This window comes from Acomys russatus, chromosome 5, assembly GCF_903995435.1.
Source record: "Acomys russatus chromosome 5, mAcoRus1.1, whole genome shotgun sequence".
Lineage (NCBI taxonomy): Eukaryota > Metazoa > Chordata > Mammalia > Rodentia > Muridae > Acomys > Acomys russatus.
The window spans coordinates 29,469,542-29,487,353 of NC_067141.1; the positions used below are offsets into that span (position 1 = coordinate 29,469,542).

A 17,812-nucleotide genomic window follows, 5' to 3' on the forward strand; every position below is an offset into this window, starting at 1 on the left:
TGCATCTACAAACACACTTACACATAATTAAAAAATAAATCTGTAAAAGTAATAAAATAAAAGACTTATTAATTTACTATGTCTGCATGAGTTTGTGTGCGCCGTGTATGTGGGTGCCCTGTGGTGGTCAGAGAGTATGGGCTTGCCTAGGACCCCAGTTAGGGGTAGTTGTGAGATGCCTGATGTGGGTGCTGGGAAACCAACTGGGTTCCTCTGGGAGAACAACACATGCTTTTAGTTGCTGAACCGTTGCTCTAGCTCAAGGATAAGGTTCTATCAAACTGGCCACTAGACCAGACTCAAGATTGTTTTGTTGTTGTTGTTTGTTTTGTTTTGTTTTGTTTTGTTTTGTTTTTAGAGACAGGCTTTCTCTGTGCTCCACCACGCCTGGCTCAAGATTTTTTTTTAATATATTTTATTAATTTATTTATATTACATCTCAATTGTTATCCCATCCCGTGTATCCTCCCATTCCTCCCTCCCTCTCATTTTCCCCTTACTCCCCTCCCCTATGACTGTGACTGAGGGGGAATCTCCTCCCCCTGTATATGCTCATAGGGTATCAAGTCTCTTCTTGGTAGCCTGCTATCCTTCCTCTGAGTGCCACCAGGCCTTCCCATCCAGGGAATGTGGTCAAATATGGGGCGGCCAAGTTCGTGTGAAAGTCAGACCCCACTCTCCACTCAATTGTGGAGAATGTCCTGTCCATTGGCTAGATCTGGGTAGGGGTTCGAAGTTTACTGCACATATTGTCCTTGGCTGGTGCCATAGTTTGAGCAGGACTCAATATTGTTTTTAAGATTTTATTTTTGGCCCGGCATGGTGGTGCACGCCTTTAATCCCAGCACTCGGGAGGGAGAGGCAGGTGGATCTCTGTGAGTTCGAGACCAGCCTGATCTACAAAAAGATTTTGTTTTTAGTTATGTGTGTGTGTGTGTGTGTGTGTGTGTGTGTGTGTGTGTGTGTGTCTGCCTGAACCCGTGAGTGCTAGAGTCCTTGGATGCTATCAGATGCTATGGCAATGGAGTTACAGGTGGTTGTGCTGGGAATTGAATTTGGGTTCTCTGGAGATGCAAGATGAGATCTTAAATATTGAACCATCACTGCAGGTCCAGGTGGAAGCTTTTTGTCAGCATTGCAGACTACACCAGGCATATTGGTCAGGGTGTTGACTCTAAGAAGGCAGCCAATAGCCGGGCGTGATGGTGCATGCCTGTAATCCCAGCACTCGGGGAGGCAGAGGCAGGTGGATCTGAGTTGAAGGCCAGCCTGGTCTACACAGAGGAAACCTTGTCTCTGGAAAAAAAAAAAAAAAAGGCAGCAGTGCCGCCTGGAGATCATCTTACCAAACTTCCCAGTGTCTCTTCGCGGAGGCGTTACTTCCTTTGTAAGCCTCCAACTACCCCATGCAAGGGATAAGGCTGCTGTGGCTCTGCCGGTGTGGTGTCTCATCCCTGCCCTCAGAGACTCTGGTGCCGAAGAAGCTGCTGGCTGATATTGACGACCGCTACAGATCAGCAGGGGCTACACTGCCACCATGGACAACTTCACCAGAGCCACTTTTGATGCCAACTCCAAAACTACAGCTCTCTGATCCCTGACCCATGGCAAGTGACTGTGTTCCCCAAGTCTTCATAATGAGAATTCACTGATCATCTTGTGAAAATGTAAGCCAGAGTCTCTGTGCAAAGGATCCAAGCTCAGGCAGTGACTACCTAAGTAGTTTGTTTTTTGTTTTTGTTTTTTTCTTCCTCAAGACGGGGTTTTTCTGTGTAGCATTGGCTTTTTAGACCAAGCTGGCCTGGAACTCACAGAGACTGGCTTGCCTTTGCCTCCCTGAATGCTGGGATTACAGGCATGCTCCACCAAGCCTGGTTAAGTAGTTTTTTTTTTTTCCCCAAGAGAAAAATACAATAAATTAAGCCTGCTTAAAAACAAAGCAAATCCAGGCCTGGAGGTGCATGCCTTTAATCCCCAAGCTTGGGAGGCAGAAGCAGGCAGATTTCTGAGTTAAGTTCCAGGACTACACAAAGAAATCTTTTTTTTTCTTTTTTTAAAGATTTATTTATTTATTACATATACAGTGTTTTGCCTGCATCTATACCTGTATGCCAGAAGAGGGCATCAGATCACATTATATATGGTTGTGAGCCACTGGGAACTGAACTCAGGACGTTTGGAAGAACAGGCAGTGCTCTGAGCCATCTCTCCAGCCCCACAAAGAAATCTTGTCTTAAAACAAACAAACAAAATTTCTTTTTCTTTCTTTTTGTTTTGTTTTTTGAGAAAGCCTTGGCTGTCCTGGACTCACTCTGTAGACCAGGCTGGCCTTGAACTCAGAGATCCTGCACCACTATGCCTGGTCAACGAAAATTTCTAAACAAACAAAAAATAAATAAAAGAAGAAAGAAAGTAAGTTCAAGGCCAGGCTGGGTTCCATAGTGAATCTGTGTCAATATAAGAAAGTAGGGCCAGAGAGATGACTCAGATATTAAGAGCACTGAATGCTCTTCCGAAGGACCAGGGTTGGATTCCCAGCACCCACAGGATGCCTCACAACCATCTGTAACTCCAGTCGGGGGAGAATCCCATGCTCTCTTCTGGCCCTTGTGGTCACTACATGTACTAGGTACACAGACATACAAGCAAGCAAAACACTCAAACACACTAGATAAGATAGACAGACAGACAGTCAGACAGACAGAGGGCTGGAAATCACTGACCTATCATGTGCAAGGCCCTGGCTTCCATCCTCAGGGAGTTCATTCCCAGCTTGTTCTCTTCTGCAAGTTTCTCAGGCTCTGCTCCTGGCACCAGAACACTAACGGAGGCCATGAGCAGCGGCTGGAACATAAGACAGCCATCCTAGCGGCCTTGGGAAGGTGTCACATTGTCAGGAGTCATGTGTTAGCCACTCTTTTTGTCACTGTGACAAAATACTGGAGAAAACGAGTTGAGCAAGGGAGGATTTGTTTTGTCTTATGGTGTCACAGGTCTCCTTACGGTTGGCTGGCTCCATGGCTTGTAGGCTTCTGTGATGGCGGCAGGGGTGGCGGGGGAGGAACATGTTCAGCTCTTGGTTGCTAGGAAGAAGAAAAGAGGGGAGAGGAAAAGTGGAACAGGAGAATGAATGAAAGCCAGGGGCAAGATGTACCCTGGAAAGGTCCACATTAGTGGACTCATTCCTCCAACCTAGCCCCATCTCAAAGCCCAACTCAGCCGAGAACTCATCAGTAGGGTCACCCATGCATGACCCAGAGTGCCTCTCAGTGCCAGCAGCTGGGGACAAAGCCTTCACATGCCTCCTGGGAGGGATGCTTTATATGGCAACTATAACAACCACACAATAGGGCTGGAGAGATGGCTCAGAGGTTAAGAGCGCTGACTGCTCTTCCAGAGGTCCTGAGTTCAATTCCCAGGAACGACATGGTGGTTCACAGCCATCTAGAATGTGATCAGATGCCCTCTTCTGGCCTGCAGGTGTACATGCAGGCAAAGCACTGTATACATAATAATAAATAAGTAAATCTTAAAAAAAAAAAAAAGCACCTTTAACAACCACACGATGTTTATCTGGTCTGTACTTGCCTTTGTTTGTTTTCTTCTTTGCTTGTTTCTTTCTTTGTTTCTTCTTTCTTTTGCTTGTTTTTGTTTTTCTTTTCGTTTTTTGATTTTTCCAGACAGGGTTTCTCTGTGTAGCCCTGACTATCCTGGACTCACTCTGTAGACCAGGCTGGGCTTGAACTCAGAGATCCACCTACTTCTGCTGCCCAAGTGCTGGGATTAAAGGCGTCCGCCACCAAGCCCAGCTGGCACATGCCTTTAATCCCAGGACATGGGCAGCAGAGGCAGGTGGATCTCCATAAGTTTGAGGCCAGCCTGGACTACAGAGTGAGTTCTAAGACAGACAGAGCTATTACACAGAGAAACCCATCTCCAAAGACTTAAAAAAAAAAAAAAGGCCACTCAGCTTCATACTTCCTTTTTCATGGATGGAAACCAAGGCTAGAGAGAGGGCCAGGCCCTTCCCACAGTGGGCCAGGAAGAAGAGGTCCTGGTCTGAGACCCTTTTAATTTTTTTTAAATTAAGTAATCATTTAATTTATTTGATATATTTGAGACAGGGTCTCATGATATAGCTCAGGCTGACCTGGAACTCACGACAGAGGTTCACATACCTTGGCTGAGTGCTGGTACTAACGCTGTGCACTGCCCACCACACCCAGCTTTCTGTACTTTCCTGCTAAGGAATAGTTTATTATTTTTGTTGTCTATGTGTGCGGGCAAATATGCCAGAGTATATATATATGGAGATCAGAGGATAACTCTGGAACGGGGTCTCCTTTCACTGGGATTTCAAGGGTCCAGTCCAGATTGTAAGACACATATAACAAAGAGCCGCTACCTGGAGCAACAGCACCTGTGTAGGAGACAGGGTCTCCTGTGTTCTAGGCTGTCTTTGAACGGACTGTCACAGAGGATGGCTCTGAACTCCCGGATGCTCCTGCCTCCACCTCCTGGGTCCTAAGGTGGCCTCCTTAGTTCTCTGTCCAGTTAACTCTGTGGAGAAACTACACCCTTCGCATCAGTTTGCTAGGTCGGCTGGCAAGAGCCAAGCAGCGTACGCCACGGGGCTTAAACCGCAGAAGTTCATGTCTTCCAGTTCTGAGCTTGTGAAGTCAGGCCTGTGAAAAGGGGGCACTGTACTTAACTGCCTTTCTTCTCGGCTTCCAGAGGAATGCGATCACGTTACATAGTGTGCTCCTTGTATGGCCTGTCTAAGTCCTACAGTCACCTCCCTTAGAAATATCTACCTGGGGCTGGAGAGATGGCTCAGAGGTTAAGAGCACTGACTGTTCTTCCAAAGGTCCTGTGTTCGATTCCCAGTGACTGCATGGTGACTCACAACCATCTACAATGAGATCTGGTGCCCTCTTCTGGCATCTAGGCATACATGCAGGCAGAATAGTGTATAAATAATAAACAAATAAATCTTTTTTAAAAAAGAAAAGAATGGAAGGCAGAGGCAGGCGGATCGCTGTGAGTTCAAGGCCAGCCTGGTCTACAAAGTGAGTCCAGGACAGCCAAGGCTACACAGAGAAACCTTGTCTCAAAAAACCATAAAAAAAAAAAAAAAAGAAAAAGAAAGAAAAGAAATCTCTGTCTATCTATAAGCTATCTATCTATCTATGTATCTATTATTTATCTGTCTATCTGTGTGTTTGGGTTAGGAGGATGTGTGACATGGTGTAGGTTTTTTTTGTTTTGTTTTGTTTTGTTTTTTGAGACAGGGTTTCTCTGTGTAGCCTTGGCTGTCCTGGAGTTGCTCAGTGGTAGTAGAGTGTCTGTCTGGCATAGGCCCCACCTCTAGTACCGAACGAACAATGAACACGTCCAAACTAGTAGAAGGGCAGGGGCTTCTAGCTCTGCTGTTAATCCTACCGCCTGGGAGGCAGAAGCAAGGAGAATATGGAGTTATGGTCATCCTTGGCTACATATTGAATTGGTTTTGGGGTCAGCCTAGTCTACATGAAGTCATGTCTATTTTATTCTTATTTTGAGACAGGGGTTCTTTCTTTTCTTGTTTTTTTGTTTGTTTTTGTTTTTCCAAGAAAGAGTTTCTCTGTTTAGCCTTGGCTGTCTTGGACTCGTTTTGTAGACCAGGCTGGCCTCGAACTCACAGAGATCCACCTGCCTCTGCCTCCCGAGTGGTGGGATTAAAGGCGTGCGCCACCATTGGTTTGAGCTCTTAATGGACTCTCTTGCTTCCAAGTCCTGGGATTACAGTGGTGTGCCCCCGTGTCTAGTCTTATGCAGAGCTGGAGATCAAGCTTGGGACTCTATATTTACCAGACAAGCTTTCTATCAACTGAACCAAAGTAATGAGCCCCAACACTGGAATTTGGGGGGGACCCCGTTTAAGCTGTAGCCAGGAGGAACTGTGGTAATTGGGGGTGGACAACAATGCCTGCACACACCCCCTGCACCTTCCCCGCAGTACTGTTTTGTCTGTAGTGTGATTAGGAAAAGGCTCCAAGCCTTTCACTCTTTTTCTGTGGCAGGTCTGGGCCTGAGAGCCACAGCCACAGCCCAGAGGTGAAAGCAGATTCCCCCAATGGATTCAGCAGTGAGCCTGCAGGGACAAGTAACCCAGTGCAGATAAGCAAACCGAGGGATGGTGGGATATTTGTAGGCGTGGTCATTCAGCTAACAAATGCTTCCTGTCCACCATTCCCCAGGCCCATCTCATCTCCTGCGTGGCATGGTCTCAGCCAGCGGATATTGGTTGGCACGAGGCCCTGAGACTGCTGATGGGGACTGTGCTCTGCAGCTTACTTCAGCAAGAAAGGCTGCCAGGAGGGATTAGTAATGTCTGCCACCGGCATGAAATGGAATGGCAGGGAGGCAGATGGAAGGAAAGAGGCCAGACACAGAACAGCTGAGGCACAGAAAGGCAGGGACATCAGGGGCTCCAGGAGCTGACCTGTGCCTTCTCCAAGACTCCAGCATCTTAGGGCTGTTTTGTGTGTGTGTGTGTGTGTGTGTGTGTGTGTGTGTGTTTGGTTGGTTTTGGTTTTTCTTTTTTTCTCCTGTTTTTTTTTTTTTTTTTTTTTTGAGACAGGGCTTCTTTGTGTAGCCTTGGCTGTCCTGGACTTCCTTTGTAGACTAGGCTGGCCTGGAGCTCACAGTGATCCACCTGCCTCTGCCTCCCGAGTGGTGGGATTAAAAGTGTGTGCCACCACACCCAGCCCCCCCCTTTTTTTCCAGTTTTTTAAGACAAGGTTTCTCAGTGTAACCTTGGCTGTTCTTGGCTCACTTTGTAGACGAGGCTAGCCTCACAGAGCTCCACCTGCTTCTGCCTTCAAGAGTGCTGGGATTACAGGTGTGTCCCACCACACCTGGCTGGTTTTAGTTTTCTAAGACAGGGTTTCTCTGAGTAGCCCTGGTTGTCCTGGAGCTTGTTCTGTAAACCAGGCTGGTCTAGCAGAGATCTGCCTGCCTCTGCCTCCTGAGTGCTGGGATTAAAGGTGTGTGCCACAACTGCCTAGCTAGGCTTGGTTTTCTTTTGAGACAGGGCCTTTTATTTATTTATTTATTTATTTATTTATTATGTATACAGTACTCTGCCTGCATGTACATCTGCAGGCCAGAAGAGGGCATTATATCACATTATAGATGGTTGTGAGCTACCATGTGGTTGCTGGGATTTGAACTCAGGACCTCTGGAAGAACAGACAGCGCTCTTAACCGCTGAGCCATCTCTCCAGCCTGAGACAGGGCCTTTCTCTCTCTCTCTTTTTCTTTCTTTCTTTTTTTAAGATTTATTTATTTATTATGTATACAGTGCTTTGCCTGCAGGCCAGAAGAGAGCACCAGATCTCATTATAGATGGCTGTGAGCCACCATGTGGTTGCTGGAAATTGAACTCAGGACCTTTGGAAGAACAGCCAGTGCTCTTAACCTCTGAGCCATCTCTCCAGCCTGAGACAGGGCTTTTTTATGTAGTCCAGGCTGTCCTAGAACTCACTATATTGATTAAGATGGCCTCAAAGACAAATAGATGTACCTGTCTCTGCCTCCCAAGTGCTGGGAGTAAAGCTTGTACCACCATGCATAGCTTTGTTTGTGTGCTTTAAAAGTACTCCGTGTTGGGCTGGAGAGATGGCTCAGTGCTTAAATGCACTGTCTGCTCTCTCAGAGGTCCTGAGTTCAATTCCCAGCAACCACATGGTGGCTCACAACCATCTATAATGTGATCTGATGCCTTCTTCTGTCATGTAGGTGTACATGCAGATAGAGTACTCATATACATAAAAATTAATTAATTAAAAAAATACTCTGGCCAGATGGTGGTGGCACATGCATTAATCCCAGCACTCAGGAGGCAGAGACAGGCACATCTTGTGAGGAGGCAGAGGCAGGCACATCTTGTGAGTTCGAGGCCAGCCTGGTTTACAAAGCTAGTCCAGGACAGCCAGGGTGACAGAGAAACTCTGTCTTAAAAAAAAAAAAAAATTGGCCGGGCGTGGTGGCACATGCCTTTAATCCCAGCACTCGGGAGGCAGAGGCAGGTGGATCGCTGTGAGTTCTACAAAGGGAGTCTAGGAGAGCCAAGGCTACAGAGAGAGAGAGAGAGAGAGAGAGAGAGAGAGAGAGAGAGAGAGAGAGAGAGGAGAGAGGCAGGCAGACAGACAGACAGAGTCAGAGACAATAAGGACGTAGGGCCTGGCTGTGCTTGGTATCAGCTCCCACTCCTCTCCTCTGCCAGTGTCAAGCCAATAATCTTCAGGCGACTTGGGACCTTGGCTTCTCACTCGCTACAGTAGGGTTTCTGAGAGAGTGGCAGGGCAAGCTAACTCAGGTAGGGCCCACTGCACACAGTGGTTGGTATTTATACGCCTTCAATTCACTTGCTTATTCATCCACTAATTTATTCAATAATAGTTATTGAGCGCCCGCTGTGTACTTCTGCTAATTAGGGTCTGGGAATGGAGTGTGGAAAACTAACTAATAGGCACTTGAAGTTCATTCTGATTTCTATGATTATTGCAAGTCTTTGGCTTCAGGCAGCTCCTGGTATGTTGGTGGAATAAAGGCAAGAGTGGCTCTGAGGTGACCAGGGACCTAGCAGTGTGTCTGAGGAAGGACTTCCTTGGGAGGCAGAGCCCTCAGCAGGCCTGTGTTGAGACACTACTTGTCTATGTTTATAGCACCCTTGTGTGATCTAGGAAACTAAGCGGGGTTGGATGGGAGAATCTACCTCTGTCACTTGCCGTGGAAACCTCAGGTGCTCAGGTGGGAGCGACAGCAGCAGCCTCTCTCTGTCTGAGCTCATGGTAAACAGGCCAGTGGTGTGGAAATGGAGAGGCCACGGATATGCTAGACAAGACGACACCTGAGCTAGGTTTGAAGGGCTTGCTAGCGGGCTGCACTAAAGGGACTTGCGCAGAGTCTGAAGGGAATAGCGGGCCGATGTGGACACTCGTGTCTATTTCTGAGGCTGTGGTTTCAGGTACCAGAGAATGGAGATCACAAGTGAGAGGAAGGCTCTTAGGTTCAGTGGACTGGTGGGGGGCAGGGTATGGGGGGGTGAGAGGGGTGCGGGGTGAGGGGCTGCGGGGGGGGGGGGCGCAGGTTGTCTCAAGGGCTCAGTGTCACTAAGAAACCAATGTGCTCCCATGTCTTCAAGGTGCCCTTGAATATGTTACCTTTACTTTCCCCTCCCTCTCCTTATACATGCATGCACATGTGTGTTCATGTACATGTGCACATGCATATGTATGTATGTAAAGGCTAAAAGTCAGCAGTATGCCTCTTCCTCAGTTGCTGTCCAATTATTTATTTATTAATAATTATTACTATAAATAATAACAACAATAATAATTATTATTTATAGTAATAATAATAATAATATAATAATTATATAATAAATAATAATAATATAATAAATAATTATTATTTATAGTAATAATAATTATTATTATTGTTGTTGTTGTTGTTGTTGTTGTTATTATGATGATGATGTTTCTCAAGACAGGGTTTCTTTGTGTATCCTTGGCTGTCTTAGAACTACCTCTGTAGACCAGGCTGGTCTCAAACTCACAGAGCTATACATGTTGGGATTAAAGGACTGCACGACCACTGCCTGGCTTCCAATTTATTTTTTAAAAATTTATGTATGCAATGTGGGTGTTTTGCCACGTGCATCCAGTGCCCCTTGCAGGCCTGAACATTGGATACACTGGTACTGGAGTCGTGAGTTGCCTTGTGTGTGTGTAGGATTGAACCTAGGTCTTCTGGAAGAAAAGCCTATGCTCTTAGCCTCTGGGCCATCTCCTGCCTCCTCCAACTTATTTTGAGACCTGGATCTCAGGTCTCAGCAAGCCTCAGGAACCCTCCTATCTCCCACTCCTAGGGCCAGGATTACGGAAGCCCACCACTGTACCTGGCTTTTTGTTTGTTTGTTTTCTTTTGTAGACAAGGTTTTTCTGTGTAGCCCTGGCTACCCTGGAACTCACTCAGTAGACCAGACTCATAGATCTGCCTGCTTCTGCCTCTGCCTCCTGAGAGCTGGGATTAAAGATGTGCACCACCATCACCTAGCTTTTATAACTTTTTTTTTTTTTGTCTTTCTTTCTTTTCTTTTTTTCTTTTTTCTTTTCTTTTTTCTTTTTCCCTCAAGAGAGGGTTTTTCTGTGTAGTCCTGGTTGTCCTGGACTCACTTTGTAGACCAGGCTGGCCTTGACCTCACAGAGATTCGCCTGCCTCTGCCTCCTAAGTGCTGGGACCACAGGTGTGTGCCACCACTGCCCGGCTGTTTTTTTTTTTTTTTTTTTTTTTTTTTTTGAAGACAAGGTTTCTCTGTGTAGCCTTCGCTGTCTTGCACTCACTTTGTAGACCAGTCTGGCTTCAAACTCACAGAGATCTGCCTGCCTCTGCCTCCCAAGTGCTGGGATTAAAGGCATGCACCACTATGCTGGCTTAATTTTATTATTTTTTTATGTGGGTGCTGGAGATTGAATTTGGACTCTCATGCTTATACAGTGAGCATTTTACCAAATGAACTATCTCTCCAGATCTGTGCCCCCTCCCTTTTAAAGACAGGTTTTTGTTTGTTGGTTTGTTTGGTTTGTGCTGGGCATGGTGGCTCAGGCCTTGAATCCCAGCACTTGGGAGCCACTTTTGTTCTGTAGCCCAGGCTAGCCTTGAGCTTTGCTCTTTCTGCCTCAGTCTCCTGAGGGAGCTGAGAGGGCAACCTACACCAACAATTAGTTGGTTTTCTTTTCTAAAAAATGAACAAACAAACAAGCAAAACCCCAAAGAAACAAGATGCTTTACATCTATTTTATTTATTTGTATGTGGGGAGGGCATGAATGTGTCACAGCATGTACATGGCAGTCTGATGACAATCTGCAGGAGTTGGCTCTCTTTTTCTATCATGTAGGCTCGGGATTCAAAGTCAGGTTGTCAGGCTTGGCAGCAAGTGCCTTTATCCACTGAGCCATTGTGCCCGCCTGCAGCTTGGCCAGGGGTGGGGACGTGCTTACACAGATACCGGGCACGAAGCCCTGGCCAGCATGGGATGATACACAGGCCGGTGGTACGCGACTGCAATCCAAGCACTTGGGAGGTGAAGGAAGGTGACAGGGGCGGGACAAGATCATCCTTTCCTGGAGGTTCAGCCTGGGATACACAACGCCCAAGTTTGCTTTCTGGTGTCGTAATAAAGACACTGTGACCAAAAGTCATTTGGTGAGGAAAATTCTTTCTTTCTTTCTTTCTTTCTTTTAAAGATTTATTTATTTATTACATATACAGTGTTCTGCCTGCATGTACACCTGCACACCAGAAGAGGGAACCAGATCTCATGACAGATGCTTGTGAGCCACCATGTGGTTGCTGGGAATTCAACTCAGGACCTCTGGAAGAGCAGACGGTGCTCTTAACCGCTGAGCCATCTCTCCAGCCCTCAGCCTGCTTTCTTCTGTCACCCAGGACCACCTGCTCAGGGGTGACACTATCCACAATGGTTGAGCTCCCCCATATCAATCTCCCCACATTCGGACAGGTCACTGTAATGGAGGTTCCCTCTTCCTAGAAGACAATAGCTTGTCAAGTTGGCAAACAAACAACAGCCCACAGGACTCTGTGTGTGTGTGTGCTATTTTGTGGAAATCAGAGGATAACTTGCCAGGCTCAAGGTTTTGTTTTTGCTTTCTGTCCTGTGGGTCTCCCTGGGGACTGAACTCAGGTCATCAGGCTTGGTGGCAAGCACCTTTACCCACTGAGCCAGCTTGCTCCTTTGTTTCTGGGCCAGGATGAGAAGCAGGCAACTGACTTAATCTGGTCTTGTTTTAGAAAGATCACTCTGACTGAAATAATGGACAGGCTAAGAGTCTAGAAAGCAGCTGCATGCAGTGGCGCACACCTTTAATCCCAGCACATGGGAGGCAGAGGCAGGCAGATCTCTGTGAGTTTGAGGCCCCTGGTCTACAAAGCGAGTCCAGAACAGCCAAGGCTGCACAGAGAAACCCTGTCTTGAAAAACAATAACAACAACAAAAATGAGTCTAGAAAACCCAGCACTCTGGAGGCAGAGACAGGAGGATCTCTGTGAGTTTGAGGCCAGCCTAATCTACAAAGTGAGTCCAGGACAGCCAGGGCTGTAACACAGAGAAACCTTGTCTGGGTGGGGGTCGAGGGAGAGTCTAGAAAGATGACTCAGTGGTTTAGAGGACTGGATGCTCTTCTAGAGGACCTGAGTTTGATTCCCAGCACCCACATGTGGGTTCACAGCTGTCTGTAACTCCAGTCCCAGGGGTACCAATGCCTTCTGGCTTCCGAGGGCACTGCATGCACATGGGAACATACAAACACTCAGGCAGAACACCCGTAAACATACAAATGAAACAGATGCAGGGCAGATTAGAAGTGGGCAAAAGAGGAGGCAGGGAGGTGGGTAGGAGGCTGGAAAGTGGGAGGGGGGCATCAACAGCAGTTTTGGAGAGTGAGGAGCTGAAAGCAAGGGAGATGGGGAGATGGCAGGCAGCTGGTGGCAAAGCCTTCCAGGTCAGCGTTGCAGTCTTGAGGGAGCCTGGGGCTAGGGCTGGGTTGGGGACAGTGCTGGGGCTGCTTGTAGCCTACACTGGAGCCTGGAGAGTTGGGGGACTCAGAGCCCCAAGGACTAAGCACAGAGCCTTTGGAGACTGGTGTCCAGTGTGCTTAGGGCAGAATGACCCCCTGCCCAATGCCTTTGACATTAGAGATAACCACGCGGCTGGTGACCTTGCCAGACAGCTTCGGTGGCATGACACTCCTGGGATTGGGGAATGAGTGGGAGGTGAGGGCAAGGATAGAGGAGTTATGAACAACCTTTCTCGAGACCCAGCTTGGGGGAAGGGGGACAGCGGTGGCTTCAGCTGGAAACAGAAGCCAGAGTGAAGGAGGCTGCAGAGGTGGGGGAGAGGGGTTTGGCTGGGGTCCAGAGGCAAGACCCCAGAGGCAGGTTTCTGGGTTGAGAGGAAGGGATCTTGAAGAGGTGGATGAGAACCAAACTGTTGATTACGCCAGGAGAATCGTTCCTCGGAACTGATCTCCTCACGGTTTTGCTATCGTGGTTCTTTAGTCCTCTTCTATTGTTTCGGTTAGTCGGGTTATAAGTGATGTATGCTCGGTTAGTAAGTTCGTAATAAAATATATTTGTTAAGAAAATTGAGCCTACAGCAAACACTGTGAAGTGCCTTGGGAGGGAGGAGACAGAGTGACTCTTTCTTGGAGGGTTGCCCCTGAGGCTGGTGTGTGCAGGGTGGGGATGGTAAACAGACCTGTTTGGCTGGACAAGGCACAGGCTAGATAGCCCTCCTGTACTAGGCTGGGCAAGCTTTGCAGGAAGACAACAGGGAGCCATGGAAGGTTATTGAGTGGGAGTGGTCCACGATGGGAGAAGCACTGAAGAAACTGTATCCAGCTATGTATTAATTATGCTCGACAGGATCACTGAGACAGAAACCGTCTAAAAGGAAGCTGCAGACTGTCTGATGTCACCGTGAAGGAGAATCTTGGTCAGAGGTCAGACCCAGGAGTCCCTCTATGGCCCCATCAGACCAGCCTTAAGCTGATCCAGTGTGTAGGCTACCTCATACAGCAGTAAGCCTAAGGCTCGCTGGGGTCTTGTATGGGATGTGTCTTGGCTCCCTAAGGAAAGCAGCATTGAAGGATGCGTGTACTGCATCCCACCTGAGATGTTACTGGATCCTCTTAATAAATGATGAAGTGAAAATTATCCCCTTTTAGAAGCGGAGGAACAGAGGGTCAGAGAGGGCAAGTCATTTACCTATGGCCACACAGCAAGAAAGAAGCAGAGTTGGAAATCATCCTAGATTGGAGCTCTCTGGCCTGCTGGTTCAGTGGCCCTCATGGCCCAGGTTAGGTGCGTGGCACCAATGGCCAGGTATCTAGTCCAGAAGCTTGGATTCCTGGGGCGCCTGACTAAGTCTCCTTGGGAGAACAGTCACGCCCTGTTGAAGGTGGGGCTCCTCTAGTCTGGTCGGCCACCGCCAGAGGGCGCAGCTGTTGTCCAGGTGAGGGTGAGGGGCTGTCCACTTCTAAAAGCTTCTGGAACCCAAGCAGCCTACTGGAGCTGGCAGCTGCCTCTTGTATAGTCTGGGAGGCCCCTGTTGCTTTCCTGTCTGTCAGCCAAGGCCTTTCGGACCCTTCCCTCCTAGCTCCCCAGATGCTTGGCTGCAGGTATCAGCTTTCCTCGTCCCTGCGGGTCAGGAAGCCTGGGGTCCAACTCTCAGACTTCATAACTATTTCTTGGCTCAGAGCCTCCTTTAGCCTCTGAGCTGAAGTTGTGCCAAACACTGGATTACCACCTCTCTTCCTCCCTCCGTCTTCTCCTTATTATTATTGTTGTTGTTGTTATTTCGAGCTGGGGTGGGGTGCGTGTTGCTGGAGGAAGTGGTGATCACCAATAGTGCCCGGAGATGAGGAGGAAGCACCCTCATTTCCAGCCTGCCAGGAGGCCCCTAGCGGGGCACAGAGAGCTCTGAAGGATGAATTTCTGTCTGAGTAGCACTGAAGGGGCCAGGGAGAATTGCCTCTGCTCTTTCCTCTCTAGGATACCTCCCTTACCCACCTCTGAAAGGGGAGCACCTCTCCCCTCCCCTATTGCTCTATACGAGGTTTCTGCCTGGGTCTTGCCACCGTCTTTCCTCCACCCTAGGCCTACCAGCCTGCCTCCCTCCCCAAGTTTAGCCCCTTGGCTGTGGCCACTGAGGGCCTGGCGAGGGTCCCAGGCACCACACCACAGCAGCCAGCCTCCAGCCTCTGCTCTGGACAGTCCCAGTCTGTCTGGCAGGGTTGGCAGATTAGGGATTGGTTGGAGCTGCCCCCGCCTTTGAGAGGAGGGGAGGCCCGGTGGCTCACCCAAGGTCACCCTGCCTTTTCCTTCCCAGCATCCCTGTTCAACCCTTGTCTCTCTGCCTCACCTTGAAGAGGGAGGAGGCGAGATGCCCAGCAGGTCTAGCACACAGGAGCTCAGCTAAGGGGAAAGGCCGCGGGGCTCCTGATAGCTGCCGTTTCCCTCAGCAAATGCTGAGTGCCTGCTCTATGCTAGGCTCTAAGAACACGGCAAGGAACACAACGACACAAGCTATCGAACACGTTGTGTCTGAACTGAGTGGTGAATCACAGCAGGCTTTCCTGGGGATCTGAGCGCCCAGGAGCCTTTCAGGGCTGAGGCAAGGGAGGCAAGCTGCAGACAGAGACCTGCATAGGGCTAAGAAAGCTCCAGTTTCCTGTGGAAGAGCGGAGAGGATAAATGTGCCTGGTTGTGGGCTTGGGCTTGCTGTGAGGCAGCCTGTGCTCTGGCTTGCATCCCTAGGAAGAAGGCAGGGCGCTGTTGTGTTCGCCTTCCCTCCCTGTGGGCCAAGAGTAGAAGCAGCTCATCTGTCAAAATGGCGGGAGAGCTTTCCCGGGAGACCTGAGCTCTAGCCGGGCTTGCAGGTGGCCACAGGGAGGTGAGGGACCCGGTTCTTGCTGCTTGCTTCTGTGCTTCGTCAGGCTGCATGATAGGAGGGGCCAGTCCCTGGCTGCCTGTCTCCATCATCACACCCCATATTCCTGGCCACGTGGCACCTCCTGCACCCCATGCCTGAGGGAAGGAGATTCCTGACCTTAGGACTTGGGGAACTAGAGTGGGTGGGACCTGGGGGTACCGCCTTGACTGGGTCCTGGTGGCATAGCCACAGCCACACCCCACAGCCCCAGGGCCGCAGGGAGGGGGAGCTGTCTCTTTAAGAGCCTCCAAGCTGCTAGGAGCAGATGGCCAGACCGGCCGGGGCCCCTTGTCCTTTGTGTGCCTTCGCACAAAAGAGGGGGCCAGCTGGGGAGGGGGTGGCTGCAGCAGGTGGGAGGGGTGGGACCTTGCCTCTCCTTGCAGCTTGGGGGGGGACGAAATAGATCACTCGGAAGCAGCCAACCTCTCTGCACCCTGTGGCCCCCACAATTGCCCCTAATGTGTCTCACTTCCTTGGCAGAAGGCTCACCATTTCAGGCCGTCCAGACAGCCCCCTTACCTAAATAAATAATAAATAATAAATAAGCGAGTGAAGACTAAAACCTCCCAGCCCTGCCCCCACCCCAGAGTAGGCTCTTCCTGTGGTGTGTGTTGGGGGTGCGGGGCGGCGGCAGGCCTGGCTCCAGGGATAAATGAGGACAGGATTGGGTCCCGGTGTGTGAGAGAGAAGCGGCTTGGGATCCCTGCTAGGCCTTGTGCCAGGGCACCTGGGGCAGCCCTGGAGGAAGGAAGCGAGAGCTGAGCTTGATGCTTGAGGTCTGAGGTGGGTAGGGGCCTGGGCCTAGGATTCTCGGTTCTACCATGGAAGGGAGCAAGTGAAGGATGGGGCCTCAATGGAAGCCTTGGCTAATGGTTGTCGGAAGCCAGAAAGACGCCATCGTAGGAGACGGTGGTGTGCACAGCGGGCTTTGGACTCCTGGCACTCTTTTCTAGGTGTCACCGGAAGTTGTTTTGCCTCTTTGAACAGACCCCTTCAACTCAGATCACCTTTGGTTCATTCAACCTTTTTTTTTTTTGGTCCCAGATATCCCCACCCTGGGGCTTGGTGCCCAGCTCATGATTTAAGGGGAGGAAAAAAGGCCCCATAACCCTGGCCCGAGGTGTGTCGGGCAACGTGGCCGCTGACTGGGTGGCCCTATGTGGCCGGCCAGTGCTGAAGTCGGGTGGGGTCGTGTTTGACTCTGCGGGCCGCAGGCAAGAAGCCCCCAGGAACAGGATGCCCCAGCCAGGTCTTGGCCTGACCGCAGGACCCGGACCGGTCGGCCACAGGCAGTGGGTGGGGGCAGGGATCCCCGGTTGGGGCCAGGGCTGCTTCTAAATTTAGGAATCTGATTACAGAGTGGCCAAGGAAGGGAAGGGAGAGGAGGGTGCGAGTGCAGGCTCGGCTCGATCTGGGCATAGCGGGGTGTGCCCGTGTAGAGGCGTGTCCAGGAGTCCGGGCTCCCCGTGGGAGGGGCGGCGGGCGGGGGCTTCGGCCTGTGTGAGCTGCAGCACGTGCCCCAGGCGGCGGGGACGGGCACAGGCGCAGCTCACAGGCTTCGAGCTGCTGCCGGTGAGTGCGCTGGCTCTTTGTGTGCCTGGCAGGGTGGCTGGGTCTGGCTTTGAAAGTCTCTGCCCACCCCCTCCCCCAACTCCGTCTGTGCCTCCCAACCCGCTTCCCTGTCTCTCACTCTGCCCGTGCCTGTCCTGGGGGAGGGGGATGCTGCTTCCAGCTGAGGTGACAGTGAACCCCGTGGGGAACTCGCGCCCTTCAGCCCAGATCTTGCCCTATAGCTTCCAAGCCCATCCTTCAGTCTTTGGTACCACTGTTTTGGGGCGCAGACGGCAGCAGTTAAGAGACACTAGGGTGACCCCTGGGGACCACAGACCCAGCAGAAGTCAGGTTCTGGCCCAGTAGCTGTTGGAGAAATTCATTTCGCCCCTGTCCGCCCTCCCATCCGCTTTGGCCCCCAAGGGCGCATGAAGGAGGGGTCCCCCAGCGGAAGGGGGGGCAGGGAGTTCCTTGGCAGGAAGGGAAATGGAAGGAAAAGCTGGGCTCCACCCGGGCGGGCGGACAGGCGGCCTCTGGGCCCCCGGGGCAGGCCACGGTAACCGGAGCCCAGTAGTGTGTGGAACCAGTGTGCTTGTGGGTGAGGGTGACCCCCAGCTTCTCCTGGGGGGCACTGGGGTCTACCCACAGGGGCTAAGTCTGAGAGCTCAGAGACACTGGGGGTGCCCCCTGGGGGGGCTACG

At 50.3% G+C, this 17,812-nt stretch overlaps 1 protein-coding gene across 1 annotated transcript in view; it reads left to right on the top strand.

Annotated features, from left to right (window-relative positions):
• Macrod1 (mono-ADP ribosylhydrolase 1) overlaps positions 1 to 17,812 on the top strand; it is an 899,697-nt gene that overhangs the window by 201,854 nt on the left and 680,031 nt on the right. The gene's annotated exons all lie outside the window — the stretch shown is intronic.